The 7,920-nt window shown below is 49.5% G+C and overlaps 1 non-coding gene across 1 annotated transcript; it reads left to right on the top strand.

Moving 5' to 3' along the window:
- The first annotated feature begins 5,459 nt into the window (after nucleotides 1-5,459).
- LOC115831636 lies at nucleotides 5,460-5,575 on the top strand. The gene has a single exon (XR_004027159.1). It is a non-coding gene; the product is annotated as a small nucleolar RNA SNORA26 (small nucleolar RNA).
- The last annotated feature ends 2,345 nt before the right edge of the window (nucleotides 5,576-7,920 follow it).

The raw sequence follows: 7,920 nt of genomic DNA, 5'->3' as shown, positions 1-7,920 counted from the left end.
GCTCCACAGTTTGCTACTGAGATGGAAGAATGCTGCCATTTGGAAGGAGAGACCCCACCTCACCCCAGCTCATCGGGACCACTGTCCCAGCCGTCCAGCTGGGCTCTGGGCCTTTGTTTTGTCCTCTCCATTCCCTGTGTTGGGCAGCTGAAACTCACTCTATAAACTCCCTGCAGCCCTCAGAATGAAAACCAACCTGCTCAGCAGCGGTCAAGCTTCTTCTCATCTGGACCCACCCACCTCCCCTCCCATCCCACACACCCTCCCATCCCATCTGGCTCGCTGGGCTGCTGATGCTCTTCTCTAAGCTCCATGACTGAACCACCCTTCTCCATTGTCTCTGCCTGGTGAACGCCTAATTATCTTGTTTTCTCTTTTTTTTTTTCTTTGAGACAGAGTCTCACTCTGTTGCCCAGGCTGGAGTGCGGTGGCACGATCTCAGCTTACTTAAACCTCCACTTTCCAGAGTCAAGCCATTCTCCTGTCTCAGCTTCCTGAGTAGCTGGGATTATAGGTGAGTGCCACCATGCCCAGCTAATTTTTGTATTTTTAGTAGAGATGGGGTTTCACCACGTTGGCCAGGCTGGTCTCAAACTCCTGACCTCAAGTGATCCACCCACCTTGTCCTCCCAAAGTGCTGGGATTACAGGCATGAGCCAGCGTGCCCAGCAACCTCTATTTATCTTTTAAGAAGCAGTTCAAAAGCTGCCTCTGCTGGGAAGTCTGCCCTGATGCCCCCAGGCAGAGGTACTTGCCCCCATGACTTTGTGTGAGAGCTCTATCCGATTTATCCCGCTGGACTGCAGTTATTTGTTCACCCTTTTATCTCCCCAGTCAGGGTACATACTTTCTGAGGGCAGGGTCGGTGTATGTCAAGCTCATCTCCCCACAGTGCTTAGCACAATGCCTGAGACTAGCAGGGCCACAAGTGTTTGCAGAATTACAGATGAGATGTTCCCTAGACTTTATATTCTGTCTCCGTATGCTAAAGGCACCCCCATCCCCACGCTCAGCACGGGGCCTCACATGCAGCTGGTGTGCAGTCAGTGCATGTGAACTAGCTGACAGGCTAATCAGAGGAAGATCAGATCAAGGAAAGTACCTTACTTAAGCTCTCCTCTCCCCACCCGGTGTTCTGAAACATGCAGCTAGAGGTGAAAGAGGGGCCTGCTGTGAGCTGAGCTTTGTAGCTAAGACCCGAGTGGTGTTACTTGGACTGCTGGAGTCCAGAAGAGCAGGATGGCCCAGTTACCATGGCAACCTGAGCTTGCTCTAAGGGGAGCTGGTGTTCGGATCTCATTTGGACTTAGAGATGCAGTAGACAGCCTAATGTAATGATGGTTCAGATGCCACGCAAATCCAAATAATCCCCTCAAGCATTTGGCCGCCAGAGGCGGGCACGTGGGTGCCAGGTTATACGAACTGGAAGATGGACCGTGATCATTTTAGGAGTGGAAGATGCTGACCCGGCTCCGGTCTGGGAGAGAGTTCCCTCAAGGACAGGTACACATGCTTTACAGATGCCACTGAAGCCATTTGTGCAACTGTCTGCTGGTCTGTCGGTATCAGTGGCTTGCTGGTTATGGAGAGCATGGCCAGGAGCCAGGATCCTGGCCTCAGGTTATGGAAGGTGTCAGGGGAGCACGGTCCCTGGAGGGAGACCCCGAGGCTCCCCCATGGATTAGCTGTGTGACTACGGGCAAGTATCTTGGGCTCCCCAAGACTCTGCGCCCTGTCCATCAAGTGACGTTCAGAGTCTACCCCATTATGCTGCTGAGGGAACTTCAGAGCCTCACAGGGTGCCCAGCACACCACAGCCCTCAACAAAGGATTGCTCTGGAGCACGTACTGGGTGGCTTTGGAGGAGTCACTACCTTCTTCAGGGCTCTGTTCCCAGAGTGAGTATTATCCAGGGTTCCTTCCACTGCAGACTCCAAAACTCCGTGTTTGCTGTGTGCTCATCCAGCACCCGCGTAGTGCCACACAGGCCATATGCCTAATACCATCGTGGGGGCAGGAGGTGCCTCTCTTCACTTTTGGGTTTCACTTTCTTCAAAATGCAAGATGCTTTTTAGAAATCAGATTGCTCGGCCTCACACCTGTAACCCCAGCACTTTGGGAGGCCAAGGCACGTGGATCACCTGAGGTCAGGAGTTCAAGACCAGCCTGGCCAACATGGTGAAACCTCATCTCTACAAAAATACAAAAATTATCCAGGCATGATGGCGGGTGCCTGTAACCCCAGCTACTCGGAGGCTGAGTAGGGAGAATGGCTTGAACCCTGGAGGTGGAGGTTGCCACTGCACTCCAGCCTGGGCGACAGGACAAGACTTTTTTTTTTTTTTGAGACAAAGGCCAGGGGCGGTGGCTCACGCCTGTAATCCCACCACTTTGGGAGGCCGAGGCGGGTGGATCACCTGAGGTCAGGAGTTGGAGAACAGGCTGACCAACATGGTGAAACCCGTCTCTACTGAAAATACAAAATTAGCCGGGCATGGTGGCGGGCGCCTGTAATCCCAGCTACATGGACGGCTGAGGCAGGAGAATTGCTTGAACCTGGGAGGCAGAGGTTGCTGTGAGCCAAGATTGCACCATTGCACTCCAGCATGGGCAACAAGAGTGAAACTCCATTTCAAAAAAAAAAAAAAAAAAAAATCAGATTCCTCTTTTCCTCACTCTAGCAGTGAACTTAGGCCACGTGGGAAATAGCACCATCTCTTGCTATTCTGTCCTTGCCTGGCACACTTACCTCCTTGAAAGTCCTGTGTCCTTAGTATTTTAGTAATTCTACCTCAGTACCTTCCCTTCTCATTTCCGTAGTAGTCCTACCGTGTTCAGAATTGGTAGGCTCCTGGTCTCACTGACTTCAAAAACGAAACCACGGACCCTCGTGGTCAGTGTTACCGTTCTTAAAGATGTCATGTCCAGAGTTTGTTCCTTCTGATGTTCAGATGTGTTCGGAATTTCTTCCTTCTGGTTGGTTCGTGGTCTCACTGGCTCAGGAGTGAAGCTGCAGACCTTCGCGGTGAGTGTTACAGCTCTTAAAGCGGCGCGTCTGGATTTGTTCATTTCTCCCAGTGAGTTCGTGGTCTCACTGGCTTCGGGAATGAAGCTGCAAACCTTCTCGCTCGATCAGTGTTACAGCTTACAAAGGCAACGTGGACGCAAACGCTAAACAACAACAAGATTTATTGAAAAGAGCGAAAAAACAAAGCTTTCACAGCATGGAAAAGGACGCAAGCGAGTTGCCAGGGTTGGCTTGGGCAGCCTGCTTTTATTCTCTTATCTGGCCCCACCCGCATCCTGCTGATTGGTCCATTTTACTGAGAGCCGATTGGTCTGTTTTACAGAGAGCTGATTGGTCCGTTTTGACAGGGTGCTGATTGGTGCTGATTGGTGCTCAATCCCTGAGCTGGACACAAAAGTTCTCCACCTCCCCACCAGATTAGCTAGATACAGAGTGTCAATTGGTGTATTTACAAACCCTGAGCTAGACACAGAGTGCTGATTGGTGCATTTACAAACGTTGAGCTAGATACAGAGTGCCAATTAGTGCATTCATAATCCCTTAGCTAGACATAAAGATTCTCCAAGTCCCCACCCTATTAGCTAGATACAGAGTGCCGATTGGTGCATCCACAAACCCTGAGCTAGACACAGTGCTGATTGGTGTGTTTACAAACCTTGAGCTAGATACAGAGTGCTGATTGGTGTTTACAGACCTTGAGCTAGATACAGAGTGCTGATTGGTGTTTACAAACCTTGAGCTAGATACAGAGTGCTGATTGGTGTATTTACAATCCCCTAGCTAGACCTAAAGTTTCTCCAAGTCCCCACTAGACTCAGGAGCCCAGCTGGCTTCACCCAGTGGATCTCGAACTGGGGCCGCAGGTGGAGCTGCCTGCCGGTCCTGCACCGTGGCCCTCCACTCCTCAGCCCTTGGGCGGTCGATGGGACCGGGCACCACGGAGCAGGGGGTGGCGCTCGTCCTGGAGGCTCAGGCTGCGTAGGAGCCCACGGCGGAGGCGGGGAGACTCAGGCACGGCGGACTGCAGGTCCCCAGCCCTGCCCCACGGGGAGGCAGCTAAGGCCCAGCGAGAAATCCAGTGCAGCGCCAGTGGGCCAGCACTGCTGGGGGACCCAGCGCACCGTTCACAGCTGCTGGCCTGGGTGCTAAGTCCCTTACTGCCCGGGACTAGCGGGGCTGGCCGTCCGCTCTGAGTGCGGGGCCTGCCAAGCCCACACCCATCCGGAACTCTAGCTGGCCTGCAAGCGCCATGCGCAGCCCCGGTTCCCGCCCGTGTCTCTCCCTCCACACCTCCCCGCAGGCTGAGGGAGCTGGCTCCGGCCTCGGCCGTCCCAGGAAGGGGCTCCCACAGTGCAGCAGCGGGTTGAAGGGCTCCTTAAGCGCGGCCAGAATGGGCGCCAAGGCCGAGGAGGCACCGAGAGCGAGCGAAAGCTGGGAGGGCGGCCAGCATGCTGTCACCTCTCACTACCTCAGTACCTTCCCTTCTCATTTTTCTTCTGCTCGGAGAAACTCCTACTTCTTTCTTTTTTTGAGACAGGGTCTCACGCTGTTGCCCAGACTGGAGTGCAGTGGTGTGATCACAGTTCACTGCAGCCTCCACCCTCTGGGCTCAAGGGATCCTCCCACCTCAGCCTCCTGAGTAGCTGGGACTACAGGTGTGTACCACCATGCCTGGCTAATTTTTTTTTTTTTTTTTTTTTTTTTATAAAGATAAGGTCTTACTAAGTTGCCTAAGCTGGTCTTGAACTCCTGGGCTCAAGCAGTCTGCCTGCCTTGGTCTCCCAAAGTGCTGGGATTCCAGGCGTGAGCCACTGTGCCCGGCCCTTCCTTTGTATTTTGTACCTGTTATTACATGTTTCTCCAGTTACTTTAACTGTTTAACCTATCTGTCTCTTCCACTGGCCCCTGAGCATCTTGAGGGTAGGGATTATGGATTATTCATGTCTATATCACTAAATGTATCACATGGTAGGTGCTCTACAAACATTTGTAGAGTTGAATCAAATGGAACATGTGGGGTGTACGCTTATGCAAACAGATTGAGCTTCTTTTCTGATAATTTCATTTTGGTGTAAGTTTGCTTTCAGTTTAAGTAGTCAAAACATTTGGATAGCTATTCTTTTTTTTTTTTTTGGATAAGTATTCTTGAGTGGACTATAAATAGCTTTTAATTGATTTCTAGTGCCGATGCTGCAAAACTAGAAATCTAAGAGATTTTATCCTTTTATTAGAGTCTGAAGAAGAAAAAGAACAAGGGAGGGGAAATGCTTTTAACATTTTATCTGCCCCCTTTCCTGTGCCTTTTTTTTTTTTTTTTTTTTTTTTTTTTTTTTGAGATAGAGTCTTTGTCACCCAGGCTGGAGTGCAATGGCGTGATCTCGGATCACTGCAACCTCCGCCTCCCAGGTTCAAGCGATTCTCCTACCTTCCTGTGCCTAAGGTTAACACAGCCCTTAAAAGGCTAACACAGAAGGGCAAAGTAAGTCTCCATAAAACCCAGGGAAGACTCTGTGAACCCCTCTCTGGATCCTGTCTGGAGTCACAGCTGGAAAACAAAAACACATTTATCTGTTAGGAATAAAGAAATTTAGAAGAAGTAGAAAAGGAAAAATGATTTTCAGATCTAGTTTCTCGTTCTTCCAAAAGGAGGAATTTAAACATGAGGGAGACTAATTCATTTCCCCTTTTTACTTTGGGTTTCATAACTCAACAATCTTCCCTGAGGCCCCAGGTGAGAACAGTGAGTTAGCTATGAAGGCAGAAATAAGTAACTAAAGATCTTAGGTGGTTAATATTAACTGCCTTTTCTTTCGTGAATAAACCACATCACCTGGGATTAATGGGCAAAACACAGAGAACTATTAACTAAACCAGGGATTGGCAAACTTTTTCTGTAAGGGCCAGATGGTGACTATTTCTCAGCCATAGTGATGCAAAATCAGCCAGAGAAACATGCAAACAAACGGGCATGTGGCTGTGTTGCAATAAAACTTTATTTACAGCAACAGTTGGAAGTCAAATTTGGCTTGCTGGCTACAGATTGCTGACCCCTGAATGCAACACTCCGTTTTCAGGTCTAAGTATTCCCATTCTCTTAAACACACTGTCTTAGCTCAGGATGCTCTAGCAGAATACTGCAGACTGGATGGCTTAAAGAATAAACGTTTCTCATAGTTCTGGAGGCTGGGAAGTCCAAGATCAAGGCGCCAATAGATCTAGTGTCCTGCGAGGGCTGTCGTCCTGGTTTGCAGACAGCCTTCTTCTTGCTGTGTCCTCGCATGATGCAGAGAGAAGAAAGGGGCAAGCTCTAAGGTCTCTTCTTATATGGACACTAATCCCAGTTGCGAGGGCTCCACCTCATGACCTAATTACCTCCCAAGGACCCCACCTCCTAATGCCAACACACTGGGGGTTAGGATTTCAACCTGTGAATTTTGGAGGAACACAAACCTTTGGTCCATAACACACAGCATGCTTAAATAAAAGGAAGAGATGTCCACCAAAGTTGTAAGGTCCGTATGTCACAGGGACCAAATTATTATTATTTTTGTTTGTTTGTTTTGAGATAGAGTCTCACTGTGTCGCCCAGGCTGGAGTGCAGTGGTGCAATCTTGGCTCACTGCAACCTCTGCCTCTTGGGTTCAAGCGATTCTCACGCCTCACCTTCCAGAGTAGCTGGGATTACAGGCGTGAGCCACCACGCCCAGCTAACTTTTATATTTTAGTAGACATGGGGTTTTGTCATGTTGGCCAGGCTGGCCTCAAACTCCTGGCCTCAAGTGATCTGCCTGCCTCAGCCTCCCAAAGTGCTGGGATTATAGGTGCAAGCCACCGCTCCCAGCCATGACCAAATTATAAGTGAAAAAAACACACCTCTCAGGACTGGAAAGACATCAGATGAGGCCGGGAGCACTGGCTCATGCCTGTAATCCCAGCACTTTGGGAGGCCAAGGCGGGCGGGTAACCTGAGGTCAGGAGTTCGAGATCAGCCTGGCCAACATGGCAAAACCCCGTCTCTACTAAAAATACAAAATTAGTCAGGCATGGTGGTGCGTGCCTGCAGTCCCAGCTACTCGGGAGGCTGAGGCAAGAGAATCGCTTGAACCCAGGAGGTGGAGGTTGCAGTGAGCCAAGATCACGTCATTGCACTCCAGTCTGGACAAGAGGGAAACTCCGTCTCAAAAAAAAAAAAGATGTCAGATATGTGTGTCTGGATGGTAGAAAGCATGACTCACCTTCCACCTGGATAGACATCCCCTCTCTTTATTCCTGGTGCCTTCAATGGCGTATCTGGCTTTCACTAACACCCTGTTTTACCCAGTCCCCACTGACTTTGAGCTGTGAGGGGCCATGAAGGGAATGGGCTGAGATGTAGGGATTTGCTTTACACTTGGGAAGGCCACAAAGCTACACAGAAGCATGGGCTAGCTCCGTGACAGAGAAAGCCCAAGACAACCAACTAGAAATGTCAAATTTTAAAAATATGTAGGAATGACAATTTGCTTATTACCCAGAGAGATTTTATGTGACTACCATGAAAGTAACTTTTACCAAAAAGCATAATCACAATTATTAAGATCTTAGTTCTAAGAATATATTTAAGACTAAATCCACTATAAAACGTATTCATGTTTAAAACATCCGAAGAGATACAGAAGGTTGATCTTTGACAAGTGCAAACCTAGACCGGGTACAGGAAACAGGGTCTTAGGACTGTAATCCCAGCACTCTGGGAGGCCAAGGCAAGAGGATCACTTGGGGCTAGGAGTTCAAGATCAGCCTGGGCAACATAGTGAGACCCCTATCCCTACAAAAAAAGAAAAAAAAATAGCTGGGTGTGGTTCCATGCACCCGTAGTCCCAGCTATTCAGGAGGCTAAGGCAGGAGGATCA

The sequence above is a fragment of the Nomascus leucogenys genome, chromosome 19 (assembly GCF_006542625.1).
Source record: "Nomascus leucogenys isolate Asia chromosome 19, Asia_NLE_v1, whole genome shotgun sequence".
Lineage (NCBI taxonomy): Eukaryota > Metazoa > Chordata > Mammalia > Primates > Hylobatidae > Nomascus > Nomascus leucogenys.
The sequence above is the reverse complement of the archived record's forward strand: the minus strand, read 5'-3'. Positions and strand labels throughout refer to the sequence as shown.